This window comes from Dasypus novemcinctus, chromosome 29 (genome assembly GCF_030445035.2).
Source record: "Dasypus novemcinctus isolate mDasNov1 chromosome 29, mDasNov1.1.hap2, whole genome shotgun sequence".
Classification (NCBI taxonomy): Eukaryota; Metazoa; Chordata; class Mammalia; order Cingulata; family Dasypodidae; genus Dasypus; species Dasypus novemcinctus.
In genome coordinates, this window is record NC_080701.1 from 8,559,132 (window position 1) to 8,584,537 (window position 25,406).

The window sequence follows — 25,406 nt, forward strand, 5'->3', positions numbered from 1 at the left end:
CTGTGTAGCAGTGCTCCAAAATGTGCTCATCAATTGCAATGAACATACCATATGTGCTAATGTACTAATGAAAGAAGCTGTTGATGTGGAAAAAGTTGGGAATGTGGGGAGTGGGGCATATGGGAATCCCTTATTTTTTTTAATGTACCATTTTGTGTGATCTATGTATCTTTTACAAATAAATAAATATATATTTTTTAAAAAGTCAAAGCAGCTTGAGAAAAAGGATAAGAGGCTTTAAGACAGAAATAGAGCAATTGTGAGGAGAGAAAGTCTATTTCATAGAAGTAGAGGGGCTATTCATACTATCATACATAGAGCAATTCCTAAGGCTGCAAGTGAGCGTAAGTGCAGGAAAAGATGCAGCCTCACTTCTGCCACAGGCTGATCTTCTTGATAGGAAGGCTAAATGCTGAAGCAGAGCACCAGTAAATGAAGAGCCAATTTGCAAAGACTGTGAATGGTGTTTGTTTGTTTGTTTGTTTTCTATTGATTTGTTTGTGTTAGCTCCTGGCACTCTAGGAAATCTCTGAGATATCACTAGCTGTATAGAAACTGAAGGAAGAGACAGCTCAGGTAATAAATCCCAGCATTAATATATTAAGCATTAATATGTACAGTGTGCAACAAAAGATTAAAAGACATAGAAAAGGAAGTGATGGCCAAACCAAAGGAAGAAGATAAATTTCAACACTATCAACAAAGATGACCAGACTTTTGGGCATACTGGACAAAAACTTTAAGAAAATGATCCTCAAGAGCTCAAGGAGATAAAGGAAAACACAGAGAAATAACTAAAGTACATCAGGAAAACAATGAAAAAACAATATCAGAAGCTCAATAAGAGACAATTTTAGAAAGGAAACAAACAAATGCTGGAGATACACATCATAGTAAATGAAGGGGAGGACATTACTTCCCACCTCTACAGAAATATAAAGGATTCTAAGGGCATGCTATGAAAAGCTGTATACCAACAAATTAGATAGCCTAGATGAAATGGGCAAATTTCTAGAAATATGCAAATTATTGGCACTGACTCAAGAAAAATACATGATCTCTACAGATCAATAATAAATAAAGAAATTGGATCAGTAATCAAAAACCCCCAAAGCCCAGTCCCAGATGGATTCAATGGTGTATTTTCTCAACTATTCCAATAAAAATTATCACCAGTGCTGCTCAAAGTCTTCTAAAAAAATTGAAGAGAAGAAAATACTGTTTAACAAATTCTGTGAGACCAGAATCACTCTAATACCAAAACCAGATGAAGCTATTACAAGGAAACATTATAGGCAAATATCCCCTATGAATATAGATGCAAAAATCCTCACCAATAATACCAGCTAACCAAATCCAAAAATGCATTAAAAGAGTTATACCCTATGGCCAAGTGGGATTTTTCCTGGTATTCAAGTGTGGTTCATCATAAGAAAATCAATTAATTTAATGTACCACTTTAATACTATGATGCAAAAACATCAAATGATCATTCATTTGATGCAGAAAATGCATTTGACAAAATCCATCAACTATTTGATATAAAATACTTAGAAACCTAGGAATAGAAGGAAACTTCCTCGGCATTAGAGAGGGTATATGTATAACAATCCACAGCTAACGTCATAGACAATATTGAAAGACTGACAGTTTTCCCTCTAAAATCAATAAAAAGTCAAGGACACCCACTGTCACCATGGTTATTCAACTTTGTACTGGAAGTTATAGCAAGAGCAACTGGGCAAGAAAAAGAATTAAAAGGCATCCAAACTGGAAAGGAAGAACTAAAACGTTTACTATTTATGGATATCTTGATCCTATATAAAGTCCTGAAAAATCTACAAAAAAGCTACTAGAAATAATTAATTCAGCAAAGTGGCAGAGTACAAGATCAACATGCAAAAACAAGTAGTGTTTCTATACACTAGTAATAAGCAATTTGAGTAGACAATCAAGAAAAGAATTCCATTTACAGTAGTCACTAAAAGAATCAAATATCTAGAAATAAATTTAACCAATGATATAAAGCACTTGTGCATGGAAAACTGCAAAACATTGCTTTAAAAAATTCAAAGGAGTCCAACATAAATGTAAGGACATCCCATGCTCATGGATTGGTAGGATGAATATTGGTAAGATGATAATTCTATGCAAAAATATTTACAGATTCATCATAATTCCAACAGCATTCTTTGCAGAAATGGAAATGCTTATCATGAATTTATATGGAAAGTAAGGGGCTTCAATAGCCAAAACCATATTGAAAAAGAAAAAAAAAAGCATTGGAAGTCTAACACTTCCTAATTTAAAAATGTACTACAAAGCTATGGCAATAAAAACATCATGGTACTTGCAAAGACAGACATATAGACAAATGGAATCAAACTGAGAGTTTAAAAAGAACACCTCTCATCTTTGCCCAATAAATTTTTGACAAGAGTACCAAGTCCACTCAATGGGGAGCAGATAGTCTTTCTAAGAAATGGTGCTTAGAAAACTGTATATACAAATACAAATGAATGAAGCTGGACTCCTACCTCACACCATATACAAAAGATAAACTCAAAGTGGGTCAAAGACTTAAAATGAAAACTAAAATTATAAAACTTCTGGAAAGAAAACTATGGAAGCATCTTTAGGATCTTTGGTTAGGCCATGGTTTCTTAGACTTTATATGACCAGCGTGACAACTAAAGAAAAAATAGATAAATGGGACTTCATTAAAATTTTTTAAAAAAAATTACTTGTGCATCAGTGGGCTTCACTGTGAAAGTAAAAAGGCAAGCTGCAAAATGGGTGAAATATTTGGAAAATGCATATCTGATAAGGGTTTAATATTCAGATTTTATAAAGAAAATCTACAACACAGGAACAAAAACAACCCAAATAAAAAATAAGCCAAAGACTGAAATAGACATTTTACCCAAAAAAGCATGTAAGTGGCCAATAAACATATGAAAAGATGCTCGACATCATCAGACATTAGGATAATGCAGATCAAAACCACAATGGGATGCCATTTCACACCCACTAGAATGGCCACTACTATAAAAATCAGAAAATAATAAGTGATAGAGAGGATGTGAAGAAATAGAAACCCTGTTCATGTTGGTAGGAATGTAAAATGGTACAGTCTCTTTGGAAAGCAGTTTGATGATTCCTCAGAAAGTATAGAATCAATATATGACAGGCAATCCCATTACCCCAAAAGAATTGAAAGCAGGGACTCGACAGTTATTGGCACACGATGTACTTGTGGCATTATTTACAATTGCCAAAAGGTAGAAGCCACCCAAGTATCCAGTGAATAGATGGCTGAATAAAAATAAATGTGGCGTGTGGTATATACAGTCAATGGAGTACCATTCAACTGTACAAAGGAATGAAGTTCTGATATATCCAACAAGATGGGTAAACCCTAAAGACATCACGCTGAGTGAAACAAGCCAGATGCAGAAGAACAAATACTGGATGATCTCACTGACATGAAATAGAAAAAGCAAATTCATGAGGTCAGAAACTAGAATACAGGTCAGCAGGGACTGGGTTAAGTGTAGGGAATGGGGCGTTAATGCTTACTGTGCTAGAGGACATCCAATTGGGGTGATGGAAAAGTTTTGGTAATGAATGGTAGTGATGGTAGCAAAACATTGTGAATGTAACTACCGGCACTGAATGGTATATTTGAATGTGGTTAAACAGGGAAGTTTGGTTATATATGTCCGTTGCTAGAATAAAAACTCTAAAAACTCATATGACAGTACAAACAGTGAACTCAAGGGTACACAATGGATTCTAGGTAATAGTATAATTATAATAATATTGTTTCATCAAAAGTAACAACGGTACTACACTAATGCAAATTGTTAATAGGAAAACCTGGATGTATGAGTGGGGGTATAAGGGAACTCTATTTTCTGCATGGTTTTTCTGTAAATCTACAGCTTCTCTATTTAAAAAAGTAAACATGACTTACAAATATTAAATAGATCTCTATAATGCAAAAATTTAATTGGCACTTAAAACTTATGGATGTGTAGAAAGTGAATTATATTTCAAAGATAAATAGTAAATGAGACTCGAAAGTTGAATTGGATTACAAGTATTAGTGCACACTATTATAAATTCAGAATGAATAGGGTAAAACATAATTGAAGAAATAATCTCTCTATAACTGTAATTTATAAGTCAAAATAATATTTCAACATGTTCTATGTTATTTCTTCTCCACATCTCAGTGTATTTATCCTGGCCTTCAATATTAAAGTATTTTAAATTAGAAATACTTAAAAGAAATTATTCACAAAAGCATATGCAGTAAGCAGAAAAGTGCTTGCTTTTACAATAAAAATGTGAAATTATAGTGACTGAAAAAATTATTTTGTTATTTAAATGCCTATAACTCCCCTAATCCCTCCCCCAAAACACCTGTACCTTCTAATAAAGTGAAAGCAGAAGATATTTTGTTTTATGCATCAGAATGCTAAGAACACAACGTATGCGTACACTTTTTACCTATACTATAAATTGCTTCTAGGAAGAAATAATTGGAATTAACTTTAATGTCTATACAACTTGAAAACACTCATCCATTTTGAATGTCATCTATATTGTCGTATTGTTAGTGGAATCATCAATAAATAAAGGGTCGTGCTTCTCTAAGATTCCTATACTTTAATAGAGGTCATGCAATTATGCAGTACCTTATGTTTATAAAAGGCACTATTCTTGTCTGCATTAACCGTTTTTAAAAATTTATTTTTAATTACTTTTACTTATTAAAGTTTACTTTTAGAGCAGTTTTGGATTTAGAAAAATTCGACAGAAAGTACAGAGATGATCCCTGTTGTCCCCTCCCACATACACAATTAGCTTCTCCTATTACCATCTTGCATTAATGTGGTACATTTGCTACAATTGACAAACCAACACTACTCCCTTATTAGTAACTAAACCTGTAGTTAACATTCGGGTTCACTCTTTGTGTTTACAGGTCTATGAGTTTGACAAATGTGTAATATCATGTGTCCACCATTACGTATTGTCCAGAATAGTTTCATTGTCCTAACAAGCCCCTGTGCTCCACCTTGTCGCCCCTTTTCCCCACCTGTGGCAAATGCTGATCCATTTACTGTCTCTAGAGTTGTGCCTTTGCCACAATGTCATATATTTCTATCTTTTAAAGTTTTTAAATTTATATTGCATGTAAAATTTTGAAAGAAAAACAAAAAAGATCCGTCGCTTAAGAAGTAGTAGCCTGCCTAAAATTTTCCTTGTAGATAGTTCCCTTTAAAGCGAGATGTAGCGTCATGAAGAGTAAGGTATGAAAAACCACTGGGTGGACCCTGATGTGAACTCCAGCTAACCAGATGGTTTGGGTGGGGTCTTTTTTGGAATGCTGCCTATCCAACTGCGATTTCTTTTTTTGTTTTTCAACTTTAATTTCAGCAGAGGATGATAGGCAATGTTAACATAAAAAGGTTGAAGCTTCCTAAGTTTTTCAAGAGCAGTCACACTTGGAAGAGAGGTTGAAATAGAATGCAACTTCAACTTTTAATTTTGTGCTTCAAATTGATTGGAGATGAATAGGCATCTTTTCCATTCTCTTGGAGATGATTGACTTCAAAATTTAAAACACCTTCTCACATTCTCAGTAAAATGTATTTCGACATTCCAGGCAAGTGTTTTGAGCTCTGGGTAAGGAAAGCTATTCTTGAGCAGACTGTTTAGTTTAAAACAATGACAGTGTACATCTTAATATGTTTTAATATAATGATCACAAATTAATCAATTTTAACTCTCACAGTGAACAAATAACTTTTCACACAGTGATAAACAGTCAGAGTTGGAAGGGATTTTAGAGATTAATCTAAATTCTTTATTCCAAACAGAAAGAATGAGGCCCAGATGTGAAAAGTGACCTGTCCTGGTTCCTCCACTGCGATGATTAATCACAGCAGCACGATAACTTCTTTGCCTGGTTTCCTGCTCTTTCAATTACTTGCACAATCCTATAGCCAGTGCTCCATATGGTTCTTTAAAGGGACTGCATTTTGTGTATCCTTAAGTCTCTTTACATAATGAAGGGTTTGCCATGCTAGATATTAAAATTTACGTAGTCTCCACATCGTTTGTCTCCTCTTGAAAGTCCCCAAAGTACACTCATCAGGGCACTGTGGTATTGGATTAAAGATAAATGCATAGATCGATGCAGCAGAAGAGGGAGTTCAGAAATAAACCTACACGTATACAAGTAATTAATTTGTGACAGGGGAATTAATGGGGAAAATTTAGTCTCTTCAGTAAATGATGCTGCAACAACTAGATATCCATAGCATAAAGGGGGTGGGTGGAGAAGTGCAACCCTTGCCTTACACAGTTAAAAATATTACTTAAAGTGGATCATATTTTTTAAATGTAAAAGCTAAACTATAAATTCTCTAGATGAAAACGTAGAAAAATGTTTTTGACCTTGGAGGCAGGCAAAGGATTGTTTGGATGCAAAATTCTATAACTGTGAGAAAAACATTGATAAACTGGACTTCATCAATATGAAAATTTCTGCAATTTAAAAGAAAGAATTAAGAAAATGAAAGGCAAGCTTCAGTCTGGGAGAAAATATTTGCAATACATATTTTTGACAAATGACTTTTATCCAGAATATGACTCAGTGATAGGAAGACACTAGAAAGATATTTTAAGATGGAGAAAAATATTTGAAGTTAGTTTATAAAATAAGATGTATGTGTGTTCAGTAAGCACATAAAAGGATAAGTAATATCATTCGTCATGAGGAGAATGCAAATATTAAGCAACAGTCAGATGTGTCTTTATCCCCAGTGGGATGGGAAAGTTTTTTAAAAGCCTGGCAATACCTACTGTTGGTGAAGATGTGAATGAACTAGAACACTCATGCTTTCTGGTACTAGTGGAAAAAGATGCAAACATTTTCCAACCCATTTTGGAAATTCCTTACAGTGATAAATATACACATACTATATGAGCCATCAATTGCATTCCTAAGAATTAATCCAAGAAAAATAAATGTATCCCTCAAGATTTGCAGACAAATGTCTAAAGCCTTTTTACGTATAATAACCAAAAATTGCAGACAACGTAAATGGCTCTTACCAGTTGAATGAATAAATAATTTCTGGTATATTTATAAAATGAAATAGTATTCAGCAAAGAAAATTTCTTAAGCACACCTCTTATACTTGCAGCAACACCAATGAATAATAAAGATTTTATGCAAAATGAAAGAAGCCTGATAAATAACACATAGTATATGATTCCATTTTTGGGGGTGTGCACAATTGAAGAACTGGTAAAGCCCATCTCTAAGTGAAAGAAAGCAGATCAATGGTTGTCTGAGGCCGTGGTGAGGATATTCAGACAGCAGGGGGATAAGGTGACATTGTGCAGTGATAGAAATGTTCCGTATCTTGATTGGGTTAATGAGAGCAGAGAACACATATTTGTCTAACCTAATGGAGCCACAGACTTAAAATGATTTTTTATGTGTAAACAGTACCCCAATAAAACTGATTTAAAAGTCAAATAATAATCATAGTGATTGGGCACATGCTCTGTGACCTGAGTCAACCTAGTTGTTGACAGAAGCACGTGGTGCACCAAGACCCCCATTGGATGACACCTTTGTTCCTAAGAGCACTTAGGCGTCTGAGCCAGTGGGGTATGCGCATGCGTGTGTGTGTATGCGCATGCGTGCTTGCCTTGGGACTGTCAAATTTTAGAGTGCTGTGAGGGATTTAGAGGAGTGAGAATCGTACCTCTACAGACATTTCAACACATAAGAAAAAATTGATCAACAGTAGTCAAATAAGTTAAACTAAGCAAACAAAACAGGCATTCATTAGCTTAAATTGCTGGACACAAAAGCTGTTTCAAGGTCAAGTTAAATGAAGAAATACAGTGGAAGAAATGAGACAGATTTTAAAAATTGATTTACTGATCTCACTTATTTTTTACAAGTTCTTAGGATCTGTTGATTGTGAGAATATAACTCTAGGAATGAGGTGGATGATTTATTAAAAATAGTATTTAAGATTTGAGCTATTAGAACAAGCATATATGATCTTCCAATTCCAGTTTCCTTTCTCCAGAATAACTTGTTAAAAGGAAGTTTTTCTTTTTGATGCTGACCTCAAAATGTTAAGAGGCTCTATGTGAATCTGGAAAGTTGAAATAAGTCTGATTTTTTAAAAAATGGTATGTGGTATTTCTGTTTTGTATATAAATGCAAAAAAAATCCTTTTTATTTTTTTGAGTTTTTAAAAACTTTACTTCAACTTCAAAAAATAAAATGACAGAAGGCAGCTCAACAAATTATGGAGACACTACTTTGTTTTTCCCCTCCCCATCTTGCAACTTGCTTGTTGGCTGCTCTCTCTGTCCACTTGCTGTGCACTCTTCTGTGTTTTTACTTGTCTCCCTTTTTTTTTTTGTTGCATCACTTTGCTGAGTTGGCTGTCCATGGCACTTACAGGTTGGCAGCACTGCGCAGCACCTCCAAAGCGTGAGGGTGAGCCTGCCTTCACAAGGAGGCCCCAGGATGCGAACCCAAGACCTCCCATATGGTAGCCGGGAGCCCAACTGCTTGAGCCACAGTTGCTTCCCAGAGACATTACTTTCTAAAAAATCCTGCCCAGGCACATCTAGCTTATTCAGTCCTGAAAACAAACCGTTATACAGAGTTGTTTACTTTTGTTTTGTGCTTTGTTTCATTTTATCAATGAATGTTTGGTTATACTCTTGATTTGACTGATCCTTCTTTCAAAGCCTAAGCATTTTTAATTAGGCTTTATTATTCAAAGGTCCTCTCAGTTTTATCTTTTACAAGATACAGGTAAGAATCACATCTTCCAAATCTCCAAGTCCTGAATTTCTGTACTCTCTTAATTTCCTTTCAAATTAAGGAATTAAATTATTTTGCCTGCTAATCAGCTGATTCTTTTCTTTTATTAAAAAATATAAACTTTATTTCAAATTCAAAATATAAAATAAAATGCGGCGGCTTGCTCGGTCGGTAGAGGTGGGGTCTGGCTGCGGACGAGGGGTCGGTCCAGCTTTGGATGAGGGGTCGGTCCCGCTTGGGACGAGGGGTCGGTCCGGCAGCAGACGAGGGGTCGGTCTCACAGGGGTTGCGCGGTTCGGCTGACGGGGTCGCCCGGCGAAGCAGGCGACGAACTGGGGACAAGGGAGGCCAGGCCCTTGTCAGGGGCTCTCAGGACTGGAGGGCGCACGGCAGAAGAACTACTGCGGAGACAAGGTAAACACGCAAGTCCACTTTATTGAGGGAGAGGCAACAGTTTTATAGGGGCTGGGGAAGGCTGATTGGTCGAAGCCACGCCCTGTTCTGATTGGTTGCTGGAGAAAGGTCAGTGGGCGGTACAGGACGGGGGAGGGGTGGTGATTAGGGATTGGCTGTTGCTGTTGCTGGGGGAAGTGGCAGGGTTTAGTGATTGGTGGCTGCTGTTGCTGGGGTAGAGGGCAGACTTGAGTTTCCCGCCCACGCCTGGCTGTTGCTGCTGTCGGGGGGAGGGGAAAGGGCAGACTGGATTTCTCCGCCCACGCCTGGCTGTTGCTGCTGTCGGGGGAGGGGAAAAGGGCAGACTGGAATTTTCCGCCCTGCGCCTGCGCAGGGAGAAAGAAGAAGAAGGGTGCCGCCCCACAGGCATGGTGTGGCGCCATCCGGGAGGAGGGGCGGCCGCGGAAGCATGGCTGCCGAGAAGGGGAGACCCGAGGGCACTCTGCGCCCATGCCGAGCTCCCTTCAGGGGTGGCGGTGAGTCCGACCAGCCACCCTATTATGGGGGCAGCGGCTTGGCCTGCCGCGGCCGCTCCCCCGCCAGGCCAGCAAACCACACTTCAGCCCGAGGGGTGACCGCAATAAAAGACAAAAGGCAGCTTAACAAGTTATGGAAACATCACTCCAAAAAATTCTGTCCAGGCACTTCTATCTCATCTAATCCAACAAACTCATTTGTTCCTCCAGTGTTCAGAAAGAAACACAGATGAGCACAGATTGGTCAAATGACATGATGAAGATCTGCATGTTAATGAAAATGAAGAAGAAAAATAATGCTTAAACATAGTCATATAAAACTAAACCCCATATTCTTTTTTTGACCTTTAGCATTTATATAGTACCTTCTTTTCTTTTGTTACAAAAATATTATAATAGCATTGTTAACTATATTCTATAATTTACATTTGTTTTATTTCCCCATATATAACCATATTTTAATACCTTGTAGAACATTCTTATTTTTATATTAACCACATACCTCTTCTATCACCAAAATCACTGCTATACATTCCTTATGTTATCCTCCAGCTACCCTTCAACTAACATTAACCCCCCTAGACTACTAATTTCAGCCATAATCACACCCATGAATCAACGTGTTCGTTATTCTCATTATAATGTGCCGCCATCAACTCCGAACATTACCATATATTTAAAATTGGTCTTATTAAACATTCTACATACATCCAGCATTAGCTTCCCCTTCTCAATTCACATTCCATCTCCCACCAACCTACACTTCATAATCCAACTCCATAAATCTACTCATCATATTTAGTCCATATCAGTGAGACTGTTGTAGAATTTGAGAAAGGTTCGATTATTTGTGTATAGAAAGGCCAGGACTCAGGAATGATTTTGAGAAGGAAAAATGGTTTATTGATGGCCGGCCGGACTCAGGAGTTTTCTGTTTCAATCCTGAGCCCCAAACAAGATTTTTGAGTCCCTTTTATACAGAGAGGAAAGGCCAAATTATCCTTTTGTTTCAGTTCTCGATAGGCTTGAATTAGCATATATCTTCCACATCCTAGGTAAGCTTTTAGCTGGACTTCATACATTCTAGATAAACTTTAGCACATTTGGTTTGCATTTCCCCTGAATATTCAAAGTTTATAGAGTTTGCACTGATGAACTGTTTCCTGGGACTGGAGTCGTTGCCATGGTCACCAAGGGCAGGACCGCAGCCTCCTACCATCCCACACCCACAAGTCAGGACAGACAGCCTAGGTTAAGGTTATCTCCGAAGAGACAAAGAGCCTCCCACCCATAGTCTACATCAAGACCATACAATATTCATTCCTTTGTGTCTGGTTTATTTCACTCAACATAATGTCCTAAAAGTTTCCACCATGTTGTCATCTGCTTCCTCATTCATTTCTTCTTACAGGTGAATAGTATTCCATTATATGTATGTACCACATTTTATTTATCCATTCATTGGTTCATGGGCACTTAGGTAGTTTCCAACTTTCAGCAATTGTGAATAATGGCACTATGAACATTGGTGTGCAAGTATTTGTTCATGTCCCTTGAGATCTTTTTAATATATTTCCTAGTAGTGAGATTGCCAGATCATATGGCAGTTCTGTATTTAGAAAAATCCATTGTTTTTAGTTATTCTGTAGAACACAGCCTGGCTTACAATAATTGTACAATAAATGGCTGTTGGATGATCAAAGCAATACATTGATTTTTAGAATTTTAATTTCATGTAAAAAATACTGAGTTTCTACATTCATGAGTGAGAAAGATGGGAGAGAGAGGGAAAAATTGAATCTAAGGGAAAGAGAATCAGTAATCTCATTTTGCAGTTCATTTCCTACTCTGTCATTGAATTCCATTTCTGAACCAAGTAAAACCTTTGCTTGAGGGACTCAGTGTCATACTCAAACAATATTGTTGTTCATAGGTGGAATATGGGAGGTTAGAGTTGTTCTACCCTCCAGTAAAAAGATACACACAGAAGACGGATAAGCTTCAACCAATCCATTTATGGAAAATGTAGATACAATTATGCTAGCAAGATTATGAGAAAAAGGTCAGTGATCAAGCTGGGTCTGGCGGCCATATTCAATCACATGTGTGTATTACAAATTAAAGTCTCCTAAAATGCCAATTTCAAGTATTTTCCTTAGTTTGTAATCATTTGTTCATTCCACACCATTGTTTTTTAGGTATATAGTTTGTGTATAATGAAAATGCAAGTAAATTAACCCAACCGCTTCTTTCCACCCTTCCTTCCTATTCCTCTCGGTCATTTACACACACACACACACACACACACACACACACTTTGCTTCTTTTCCCATCCCCCTTTCACACATTGACCTAAATAAATTCAGGTGGGCAAATGGAGTCTTTGGAGCATACTAAGTAATATATGTGATTTCAGGTGTTTTTTTCACTTTGTTGAGTTACATTTCTAATACTTTTAACAAGAAAGATCTTGTTTCATTTTGAGAAAATAATATTTTGTATCCATTCATAATTTGTGGTCTTTGAAACAGACTTATTCATGCAAAGTACAGTCAACATAATAAAGTAGTAGTTAAAATGCTAAATTTTTATAAATCCTTGTTGTCTTCCTAATTTTTAATGTGACTATGGTTCCTTGCAAAATGACCTTGTTACATTAATTTGTTGATAGTGAATTCTCAAGTGTAAGGGGAATTCTATAAATTTATATCACTCTTTCATATTTAATAAAATTAAGAGCCTGACAGAATGGATGTGTTCTGTAAAACTGAATTACTTTATTTTTAGTTCCATTAGTTTGTGGTGGTTTATCTTTACATTAAAAATATAGATGGTAAGTTGCTGAAAATTTCTCATTTAGAGGCTTTTGCTGCAACCATGAAAAAAAGAAGCCAACTGCTCAAAACCAATTCAAATTAATCTTTAGCTAGGCAATAAATCTAAACATCACCTTGGGATACAGAATAGTTATTTTAAACATTTATTCATTAAAGAAGACCCAACAGTATTTAGTTTCCAATAATAGGATAAAAATGTTGTCTTAATTGCATCAAAGACCTAGCTTAATAGTGGGGAATAATCAGGTTGAAATCTTAGATTCTGGGACCAGAAGAAGCCAGAAAAATAAGTCCAGGCTTCAGAACTGTTTCCCATGTGCAGGCACACGGTTGGTCTGGAGGAAGCAGCTCAAAGGCCAAGCTGTCCATTTGGAAGCTCATGGGTTTAGAGAGAGAACAGTTATTTTTCAAACCCATGAAGAATAGAGACTCTTTAAGCCAAACAGGTTGGTTTGGCAACCCAAAGGGCTGTTTCCTAGGAGAAAAGATAAACTGGAAAGAGAAAGTCATAGTACTTACTATAGGGTGGAAGCTTCAATCCTTAAAATAATTTTAAGTGGTCACTTCTGCAACACATATACTAAAATTGGAATGACATAGAGAAGATTAGCATGGCCCTACAGTAGGATAACATACAATTTCAGGAAGCATCCCATATTTTACAAGAAAAATTTAAAGTGGGTTTTAAACTACTGTTTTTCCCCAGGCACCTAGCAAGGAAAATCCTTTCTGGAGCACACATCAAAATAATATCAGCTGAGCATTCAGCTATATTCTAGGTTTTAAACCACCCCTAAGTAATCAGTTTACTAAAAAATGTAATTAAAATAAATTGCCACTGAACAGAAGAGCAATGGTTTTAAATAAACCTTTAAAGCCCAAACCCTTAGAGTCTAGAAGAAACAGATACAGTGCTAATCAATGATTTATGTGACAACAAAATAAGCAGAAAGGAAGAATTAGTGCAATGGTGTTTGCACTGTGCAAAGTATCATACATTGCCATAAGGCATTTATTCTCTAAGATATTGTGTTCCTCATTGCTTATAAATTTCATGAATTAAAAAAAAAACATCAAGTATTTGCAAACATCAAAAACTCTTGTTTAAGAATGGCTTTATATCCTTATTTAAAGTAAAAATAAGAAGACGACTTTTACAAGCAATTACCCTAGGAAATTTAGAAGCGCAATATAACTAACAAAGTAGAAACAGAATCTTAAAGGGATGCAGATTTCCTTAAGTACCATGCATGGTAATATAGCTAAGCTCAGAGAGTTTAATAAGGGTAGCTGATTCCATTCCATAAGTGTACACCTTGGCAGAGTCAAGGATGGGAAATGTGAATTTGCTCTTTCCAAATTTGGATTCCATTCCTCAGGGCCCCTGCTAGTATGAACATGTAGATGATAAATAAATGACACATATTTTTCATAAAACATGGTCCCTAACTGCTAGGTCTGCTTCACCCTGTGCTCTATGGATTGACAATCTATCCCAATGCAAAGGGAAAATGTGGCCCCGTTGGGCTTAATAAGGGAGGTACACTGATACTTCTGCATGGACATAAATTTCGTCTTAAGAATTAACTTAATTACCCTATCAGAAATGCCTGTCTTACACAGTTTTCTAAGAATGATTTCTATGATAATATTTGGGATGCTTTATTACGTGGGATACGGAGTAAATTGTGGTGATAAGACTCACAAATGCCAAGTGTTAGGACTGTGGCAGACTTAGAGGTGACCCATTTCTCCCTGGTCTAAAAGGACAGAGGTGAGGGGCCCTCAGCGGGCGAGAGGCTCTGCTCACGTGTTCTCTGGACACCCACGTGACCTGGACCTTAGGGCCATGCTCAACCAATGGCCTTCCATCTCTGGCCCCAAGGGGACTGCAACAGAGCTGTTTTCCAACCAAAACCAAGAGACAGAGGAGGTTTAAAGTGGGTACTGTACAAGAATGATGCAGAAGTACTGTGACTGCCTACTTTATTTTTCAAACCAGGCCAACTCTATAAATAGCAAAAGGGGATAGTGTTAATAAAAAGGGGTACTAAATACATACTATTCGGAAATATTTATTGACAATTTGGTTTCATTGTATTCTTACATCTAAAAATAGCTCTATGCACAATATAAATTATTTGAAAACAGCCTAGATTCATGTGCCTGCTGTCAGAGAAAGGAAGGTATCCTTGCCTTGCATTGTGATTACTGGCCTTTCAGATAGAAATTTCTGTTAAAGTGAGAATTTGAGTCACTGAGCACTTACAAAGGTCTCACAAAACAAATCGGAAGCTGGGATAGAGGTCTATCAAATCCATCAGGACCTATTTTAATGCAACTACTCATAAGAAAGGTTAAAAATGGGGGAGCGGACTTGGCCCAGTGGTTAGGACGTCCACCTACCACATGGGAGGTCTGCGGTTCAAACCCCGGGCCTCCTTGACCCATGTGGAGCTGGCCCATGCGCAGTGCTGATGCGCGCAAGGAGTGCTGTGCCACACAGGGGTGTCCCCCACGTAGGGGAGCCCCACACGCAAGGAGTGTGCCCCGTAAGGAGAGCTGCCCAGTGCAAAAGAAAGTGCAGCCTGCCCAGGAATGGAGCTGCACATGCGGAGAGCTGACACAACAAGATGATGCAAAAAGAAACACAGATTCCCATGCTGCTGACAACAACAGAAGTGGACAAAGAAGAACATGCAGCAAATAGACACAGAGAATAGACAACTGGGGTGGGGGGGAAGGGGAGAGAAATAAATAAATAATACTTTAAAAAAACACAAAACTTCAAAGTTTTAGAAATAAAAGGTCAAAAATGAAAAATCTGGGAAAATGCTAAACTGAACAAGAAGATACAAAGCAGATAAAGGAATGTATTCTTTGATTGGAAAGTCATGTGTCCCGCTAAACCTCAGGAAGGGATTTGAAAGCAAAGAGCAAGAAGGTAAGAGGAAATCTTGCCTAAATTAGTGCCCTCTGTCTCAATGACTTAAGTGGTTTTCCTGCTTTCCTGCTTTGACTAGTAATTTCCAGCCCATTAAAAATATAAACAAAATCAAAATCCTTATACAGTATGAGCAAAAGTGTATTGTTTCAGAATAGGCCTCCTTGGCAAAATTAATTTTGTTGATGTCGTCTAATAATATTTACATATAATTTTGTTATAAAGCAATTAGTATGTATTACAATAATGCAAAAGCAATACCAAGGTATGCCTTTAATTTGAGAGTAAATGATATTTAAAATTCATTATCAGCAAGGATCTGTGCTTTCATTATGTTAATCATATTAATGAATGATATCAATATGTATTAGATATAGAGAGCTTAATATTTATATTTGACTCACAATAATTCTTTGACTTAAGTATCGTGATCTCCATTTTACAGATGAAGAACATGGTGAAAAAGGGTCTTGCTCAAAACCATTCATGTGGCAATTGAAGCTCATGAATATCATGCTAGGTTCTTCTTATTCCAAATTGGGACTCTTTCAGTACACTAGAACACTTTTTTTCTTGTGTGAAAAAACAGGGAATTGCTTGACTAACCAAGATAACACTGGAATATTATTGAAAAGTGCATCAGTAAAAAAGATTTTATTTAAAAAAACATAATTTATTTAACAAACTTTTAAAAAGATATCAAGACATCGTCCTATAAATATTTGTGAATTATTTAAAATAATGATGTAGGACTTTCCTTACTCAAATTTTGATAGATGGTAACTTATAATATTTGCATTTAAACAACTCTTTTATTTTACCATTTCTCTTTGATATAGTCATGAAAATTCATCATGCAGCACTATATTAAGAGCAAACTGTGATTCAAATGGAAATGTCAAAGAATATAAGAGTTATATCTCCAGACCCAAATATAATTAAGTTATATAGCTAGTTCATAATCCTTTTAGCTATATAACATGACTGTATGATATGATAAAACTTGTTATAACTGTGAAATGGCCTCAATTTTTAGAAAAAACTCAAGTATAATTAAGTAGAATGGGTTTTCTAACAATATGGCATATGTTTTATTATTGTTCCATAGTAATTAAGATATCATGATTGCAAAACTTGGTTTTCATGGGATAGATGCTAAGTAGTCACTCTCTATTCCATTTAATCAGCAATGGAAACATGTAAATTATTGTGAAGCACAAGGCAATAAACATGAATTTGTTAAACCAGTATGTGTATAACCAATATAATATTTTCTTATGCTAAGCTGGAATAGAAATACATTGATTTAAAAATTTATCCAACATAGACATACAAATTATATGCATATATGTTCATGTACTTTAATGGAAAACTGTCCCTCCAGTGGTAGCTGTTTTGTTGTTAACTTGCAATTAGCAAGGACATCCATTAGGTGATTTGGAGTCATATATGATGATTCTGTGAATTTCCTTATCAACATACTTTTACATGATCATAAATGAAAATATTAGTATTGAAATTAATACCATTTATAACACAATTACCTTCTGCCAATGATATCCACTCCTACCTATATGTTCAGATCTTCTTTAGAACATTGTTCAGAAATGAAGAAATCGGGCATCTCAGGCACACTACCAGGCTTGAGAATGAAGTTTGGGTTTCGATAGCATTTAAAAGACCAACAGGTGATTCCACTTAGGGGTGAGCGATTAATCCCATGGATGTGACAGTGATAGCCCATCTTCATCAAACAACAGTGCATTCTTGTTAAAGTGCTATACTTAGATAAGAAAGGAAATTGTTACTAAGAGGATGTGGGTAGGTTAGGGAGAGGAATATATATTATATATATAATATATTCAGGGGAAGACTATAAACAGAAAGTGAAGGACATGGCAGATTGTCAAAGGCCATGCAGAATGTGGAACTCTTTGGTTTTCAGGGGCTAGATGCTAATCTTGACCAAACATTCCAAAACACAGGAAATGCTGTGTGTTTGTGAAATAATATGAGAACAATTTTATGTATATATGGACCATTAAAGTTTATGGGGCCCTCACTTGGGTTAATTAAAGGGAAACCAGGTTTGCCCAGATGAATTCAGTTGTAAGAGAGGGTGAAGGCTCCATTATTCTGAGTTGGCAGAACCCAAGAAGGTTGGCCTCAGAAATTCAAAAAGGTGAAATTAGGAAGAACTGTAGGGCTCATATGGTTTGTTTCCCTTCTCCTGTAGAAACATGGTCCTTCACTGCAGTTGTAGTTTCCTTGGCTGCTCATGAAAATATCATGCAATGAGTTGGCTTAAACAATAGGAATTTATTTGCCCATGGTTTGGAAGCTAAAGGAAAGCACAAATCATGGCATCATCAGGTCAGTGCTTTCTCCCTGAAGACCGGTGCTCTGGGGCTGGCGGCTGGTGATCCGTGGTCCTGGGCTCCTCTGCCACCTGCCAATGTGCCTGGAAGCCTCGCCTGGCCTTCCATGTTCTTCTGGCTTGTGTTAAATTTCAGCTTCTTGCTTCCTGTGAATTTCCCTCCATCTGTCTGGATTTCATTCTGCTTATAAAGGACTCCAGTAATAAGATTAAGACCCATCCCAAATTATGTAGGCTGCATTAACTGAAGTAACCTCATCCATAGGTCCTACTTATAATGGGTTCATACGCATAGGAATGGATTAGGGTTTTAAATATGTTTTTTCTGGAGCACATACAGCTCCAAACTACTGCAGCTACCTATTGTCAAATGTCTGAAAATGATTGTTTCACATACTGTGTCTAGTTTTATAGTTGTTTATGTTAGCAGGACAAACCTAAATTCAATTATTCTATCATGATCAGAAGCAGAACCCCTCATCTAAAGAGTATTGTTTTTAATTGATATTTTAATTTCATTTATTACTGAATAATAATAAATTCCTTCATATAAATCCAAAAGTTAAAGAATACATGATAAGAAACCTTTTTACCACTTTCATGCCCTAAGGCAATGAGAATTATAGATTACAGAATCCTTATGTATTCTTCTAGGGTTATTACAAATATTTACAAACTCAGTCATAAGGTTATAGTAGGGTCTAAAATATCCTAACACATGAAATGCTGGGTCTCACATTTATTGTAAGAATTATAAAAAGTAATATTTTTCCATTAGACCAGTGCTGTCACAAAAAGTACAAAATTAATAATTGAGAAATCTTTCATGCAGTACTGACCATAGATTACATTAAGTCTCAGCTGATCATGCAACAGTAACTTTGTAACCAACCAGCCCACTGTACCTGCTGCTTCAGTCCCTACAAGCCAGGTATAAAAGCCTCTCTAGTTCCATATCCTCACCAACAACTGTGATTAGAATTTTAGTGTTTGTCCATCTGATTCATAAAATGGTATCTCATCCTGAGTGTGAATAGTATTACCTTGATTATTAATGAGATCAAACATCTTATATGCATTTACTAATTGTGTTCTAATATTCTGTGTAATGAATGTATATATGTCTTTAGCCTATTATTTTATTGGGTTTGTTGTATTATTCATTGCATATTCTGGTTATCAGCACTTTAGGGTTTATATGTTAGCTCTTCTAGTTTATGGGAAATCTTTTCACTTTCCTGATAGCGTCTTTTTATAGACAGAAGCTGTTCATCTTAAAGCAGTCACACTTTCAAGATATTCCCTTATGTGATAAGGCTTATGTTTTTTGGGTCATTTTTTTTTAAGAAAAATATTCTAAAATCAGTTATTCTTCCATATTTACTTCTAAAACTTAGAAAAATTTGCAGTTCATATTTTTAAAAGTATGGAATTTATTTCTGCATATGGTGTGGAATAAGTATAGATTTTTTTTTAAAGTGAAGAATCACGGAGTGGATATGGCTCAAGCAGTTGAGCACCTGCTTCCCACATGGGAGGTCCCAGGTTTGGGTGCCTCCTAAAGAAAAAAACAGAGACAACAAGCAGACAAATTAGCAAAAAACAATGAGCAGACAATGACCAAAAACAAACAAGCAGGGAGTGGATGTGGCTCAAGCAGTTGAGTGCTTACCTTCACAAGGGAGGTCCCGTGTTCAGTGCCAGGTGCCTCCTAAAGAAAAACAAAGAGACAATGAGCACAAAACAATGAGCAGACAGCAAGGAAAAAGAAAAAGTGAAGACTCCAGTCCCAAGCCCTGTGACTTAAGAAGTCAGCACAAGGAAGAGGATTCAACACATAGAAAGAGAAAGAATATTTTATGCATGAGTGTTCTGTAACCCCCCAACTTCTGTAATAAAGAAAAAATAAAAATTAAAAAAAGAATATTCAAATCGGAGTTAAAAATAATGTGGCAGTCACAATAACTAAAACCATGATCCTGGATTTAAGGAGTGAGGGTATAATTTTACAAAGTGTAGAGACCCAAGAAGTGAAATGTGGATAAACGTAGAAAGAAAGGCGATCCAGTAAACCAGTCTGAGAAAGATTATTCAGATAGACAGGAGAAACTAAGGAAGTATGGTGCCCTGAAGAGAAGAGAAAAATATTTCAAGGAGCTATGATCATGACTGTCAAGTACTATTCCTAAGCAAGTACAAAATGGAGGGAGAATTGGTCAATAAATGTAGCAATCAAGACTAGTGATTTTGTAAACAGCTGTTTTGATGGAGATGTGGAATTAAATAAACCTGAGGGAAGTAGTTTCAGGAGAGAATGGGAGAGGAGAAAGTGGAGATAGTAGAGATGGATATGCCAAGAGGTTTTTCTGTGAAGGAAAAAGAAATGGAGTGGTGGGTGGGATCAGGAAGGAGGCATTTCTTTCTTTGCTTGTTTGTTTCACATCCATGAAATAGCTTCATGTTTTTATATTGATGAAAAAGACCTCATTGAGGAAGAAAACATGTTGATGTGTGAAGAGATGCCATCGAATTGCTCGGCAAATGGCCTTGAGTAGAAGAGGCAGGACCCACGAGGGTGGGTGACCTGAGCTAGAAGCAAAGACTGTGAGGAGAGAACAGAGAATAAATGGAGATAGATATATGGAGTGATGGGAGATTTGGAATATTCTTTACTTATTGCTCCTAATTCTTAAGTGAAATAAGAAATCCAGTTATCAACTTAGTGAAAATGGGGAAGGAAGAATAAGAGTAATGAAATATTACTCTGGGAGAGGGGAGGGGAGCAGCGAATGATAGACTTGTTTTCTGGGCAACATAAATGCACTTAGGTTTTACGATCATGAATTTAAGGTGAACCCAATCGGCCAGAGTCCCTTTCATTTCTTCTATTAATAGTTTCGATCTCAGTTGTATTGAATTTTAAAATTTGAACATAGCCCTTTAGTTTTGAATGTAATAATCCCCTCATCTAACGTATTTGGGAACAGGTTTCTTTTCTTACATCTGAAGTCTTGCCTATGAAGGCATTTCTTTTTCATCTTGCCTTCCTCTTTTCCTCTTTCTTCTTTTATTTGTTAAAAGTATATTCCACCATGAACCTGTTCACTTCCTAGTCTTAATTTTCTTCCTTATATACTTGCAGGCTCTTGCAATATAAAAGGGACAATTATCTATCTATCTGTCTGTCTGTCTATGCTTATATTTACACTTAAATAAACTACGGCTGTAGTGTCTCAGCTGTTAGAACGCTGCCGTCAGTGGCTTGGCTTGAACAGCGGTAATTTAATGGCTCACAGTTTGGAAGCTAGAAGAAGTCCACCTCCAGGTGTCAGCAAGGTCCATGCTTCTCCCTGAAGGCTGGCGTTCTTGGGCTGGCCGCTGGAGGATTTGGTCCTCATGGAACCTGTCACGCGACAATGCGCGCTGCAGCATCTTCTTTCTCTTCTGGTTCCGTTGACTTCTGGGTTCTTGCTTTTCCCCACAGCTTTCTCTTTCTGTGTCCTTCCCTAGAAAGCCCCCCCCTGTGTTAGGATTAAGACCCGTCTTGCTTCTGCGGGGCCACACCTTCATTGACATAACCTCAGCAAAATGTCCTGTTTACGACGCCTTCGTGCCAACCACAATGGGTTAAGATCAAGAACTTGGTTTCCTGGGGTCCATAACTTCTCCACACAAATAGAAACTTTTCGTAGCTTTCGTGCATATTTTGATTCTGAATGATTTGAGGATCACCAATCTGCAGGATACCTTGACGTGGCCTGACAAAAAAAGCCTCGCTCAAATGTAAGGTCCAACCAGGTGGAGGTGGTCCATTCAGACTCTCCTTCTCTGCAATTTAATGTGGAAATTACGAAGAAACATAAGCAGCCATCAGAGTAGGCAAAAGCTGAAAGGTCACGAGATACAAAAGAAGTCAGAGGGGTTGTTATGCAGAAATTTATGAGTAGACTGTATTTATAAGTAAGCCAGGGTCATCAAGAAGAAGCTCATAATTAGAGAAAATATAGAATGGGAGGCTGAAGAGGTCAGCTTGTGGTAGGAAAGAAGCAAGAGATTCCAGAAAGCAGAGGCCAAGAGAATCTTGAGTATATTCCTAACTGGGACTCTATAGGGAAGGACTAAGAACTTTTTTGCTTCTTGCAATTGAAAGAAACCTCCATTTGCAATTCGGTGACCTGGAAACTAAGACTGTAGTTCCTGCCACTTCATTTCATAGGATTCCATCTCAATTATTTTTCTACATAATCTCTTACAATGAATGGCCTCTCTCCATTCTCTACCTTCCCTTATGAACTACCTAGAGTGAGTTCTTTGCAATCCAAAGAACCCCAGTAAGGAAGGCAAAAGGGTTAACTATAAAGTAAGAGCTTAAGTGTGCATGGTAAAGAAATGATACTAAATTAGTGATATGAAACTGCATTGAATATTTCAATAACTGAAGAGGTATAGATTTCACAATATATTTCCTACATTTTCTTCTCTGCTGCATTTTTAATCATAAAGTAATCTAGAATATTGCTGTTAGGATTAAAATTAGAATATTTCAAAAATCGCTTGTGATATTTAGAAACATATGCTTAACACCTTTATGATTATTCAGCCAGTGTTGATTTAGTTAAACAGAGCCATTTATTAGCCTGTTGTCATATTGTCATAGACAGGTTTAGTAGATTATAAACTTCCAAAGGAGAATAAAGTTGTGTAAAGCTACCATGAGGAGGTATCTAATAAAAATAAGATAATTGTGTCATTTCTACCACCCAAATCAATTTAGAATACGAATAAGGTAATAAAAATCACTAGTATGTAAAAAACTCACAGTGCTAAGAAGCATAGAAATATGGGCAGAAAATTTCAGTAAAGACTATTTGCATTCATTAATGAGCTCATAAAATCAAAGGTTAAAACCGAAATACATCAGTATCTCAAAGTTTATTTTAAAGTTTTTGTTTTTAGTTTTTTGTTTTGCCACACCTTTAGTTTCTTCTTTATTAATGAAATACAGAAGTGGCATGCCAGTGGAAATTCATACAAATGATTTTATAGACATAGAGTTAGCTATTAATAAGTTTATTATTTGTTATAAATTATTTGTAGAAGTTAAAGAAACAAAGGGAGAACTTGAAAGGAATGGATGGTTTAAAGAGAAATGAGTAGGGAGTATGCCTAAATCATCGATTCAAGGAAGAGCTTTTGAAACCAGAGGACAGGTCTGTAAATACATGTGTTATATGTATTTTGCTTTTATGTATTTTGAAAAATGTAAAACAGGGGAGGGTTATGGTTTGTTATAGAAATTTAGCTTCTCTTTCTGCAAGTGGCATAATGGGGGTAAGGGTACTGATTCTCCATGACAGTGAGTTATAATGCAAAAAGTGTGCAGGTGGGAGTCAAACAGCAGCCTGCACTTTAGGTTTTTTTTGACTATTTAACTGGATGACTGGAAGTCATTCATTTCATTGCAACTCTTTTATTGTCTCACCTGAAAATGCAGAAGCCAATAACTACTTAAAACAATTTCTCCAACTTGTTTTAAAAATCCATATATGAACATTCAGAATGGGACTTAAACAGGATCTGGATTCAGAAAATACTTAATAAATGGAAGGTTTTATTATGAAATCTCTTGCGCATTAGGCATATAAGGGAATGTTCTCCTAAGAGTTAGGAAAAATTCATATCTTGGTGGATTTGGGTTTAATTCTTAATTCATTAGGCAAATGCATTATTTGGATTATTTATTTGTTAATTATTACTTTAAATTATGCAAACACACACATACATGTATATCGAATAATGTAACATTTAAACTAATACTGTGCTTGTTTTATATGTATCCACCCTATGAATTTTGTCACTTTCTTACCTAGATTAGAGTTATTTCTGATTATCTTCTCCTCCAGACACTGATGATAAGATCATAGAAGGTAGGGATGAGAATATTGATATCATTTTATCCCCGACAATTTCTAACATGAAGTTTTCTGGTAAATAGTAGCCGATTGATGAAGATGTTTATCAAGTTAAAATATTAGCTTTACTGTGACCCACCACTGAAAATGGGGTTTTAATATATTTTGAATCAAGTGGATTTTCTTCTAACATCAGTCATTGTTATTAAAATGAATGATGCATGAAAATGTCAGTTGTTTAAGGAACAATAGAGAAGAGTTTCTATAAAACAAAAGGAAAACTTAATGGTTTCGTGCTATTTCTTAGTTTAACTTCTTTTGCCACTACTTCTCAGCTGCTTTAATTGTACACATGCTCTAATCCTGTAATTCTTTTATTATGAATTGGAAAACATTGCCTTTATATAGAGAATAATATTTAAGACATTAATAGGTGTATGAAGTAACAAAGAACAGATTACTATGTATTTCCATTGAGAACATATTATAATATGATTCTTTTTTTCTTTGCAACCAGAAAATTAAGTACAAATCTATTCAGTTTGTAATATAAGGTTTAGACTTCTGCCACAGTGAGTTTTTGTGTTCCATTTTCTAAAACGAAAAACAAAAGTAAAAAATAAATAAATAACTAATTGAATAAGTCCACATCAGGATGCAAGATTGGTGAAGAAAAACAAAATCTGAGTATATAATTCTCTGGCATTCAGCATGGACTTTTGGCTGCTTCAATTATATAAAGGTCCAAAGAATGACTTTAATTGTTGCAGATTTGACCTTTTCAAATTTATCTCACACATTTTGGAATGATGCACTTGCAAGATTAAAGCTGTCTTTGACTTTTAAAAAAAATCTCTGTATCTGTTTGGTGGCTGAAATCATTTGGATATAATAAAAGGTTTTGTCAAGGTCAGGTAATTGGTTTTTAGTGTGAATCAGAATCTAATGGTGAATTTAAATATCCATAGCTTCTGAGTAGTTTCTGAGTAGTTTCAAAGTCTTTGAGGGAGCATGGCTTTGCAAAATGTAATTTAGAAAAGTATTTGTTTTTCTATCTATTAGACATATATTTTAATTTTGCATAAAGTGCTAAATTTTATTATTTATTTTTTCTATTCCTGAAATTAATTCATAGAGCTCTTCTATAAAGTAAAAATATGCCTAAACATTGAGAAAGAATTATGATCACTATTCCAAAAAAAAATTATTTCTGGTATTAATTAAAAAGGTTTAAGAATTAATTTCTAACATCTCTTCCTGAATGAACACATGAGCATACATGTGTGTTTGCATATATGTATTCATAGACTTAGGACGACATAGATTTTTAAAAAATAATCATCTATATTAAATTTTTAATATTGAAAAATGCTTCAGAAGTTTGAATGTTCACATGCATAGGAGGTAGATGCAATATGATAATAATCCAAATTGAAAGGGGGTGATTATTGATCTCATCTTTACTGCATCAATTTTGAGGGCAAAGCTGGATTGATTAGGGAATGTTGAATTACATTGTTGCAAGTCAC

At 36.0% G+C, this 25,406-nt stretch overlaps 1 protein-coding gene and 1 non-coding gene across 2 annotated transcripts in view; both read left to right on the plus strand.

The window, feature by feature from the left end:
- The window catches only part of SGCZ (sarcoglycan zeta), a 1,168,780-nt gene that overhangs the window by 710,657 nt on the left and 432,717 nt on the right, over positions 1 to 25,406 (plus strand). The window lies entirely within an intron of this gene.
- LOC111762789 (U6 spliceosomal RNA) lies at positions 13,201 to 13,306 on the plus strand. Its single transcript, XR_002795815.1, has one exon. It is a non-coding gene; the product is annotated as a U6 spliceosomal RNA (small nuclear RNA).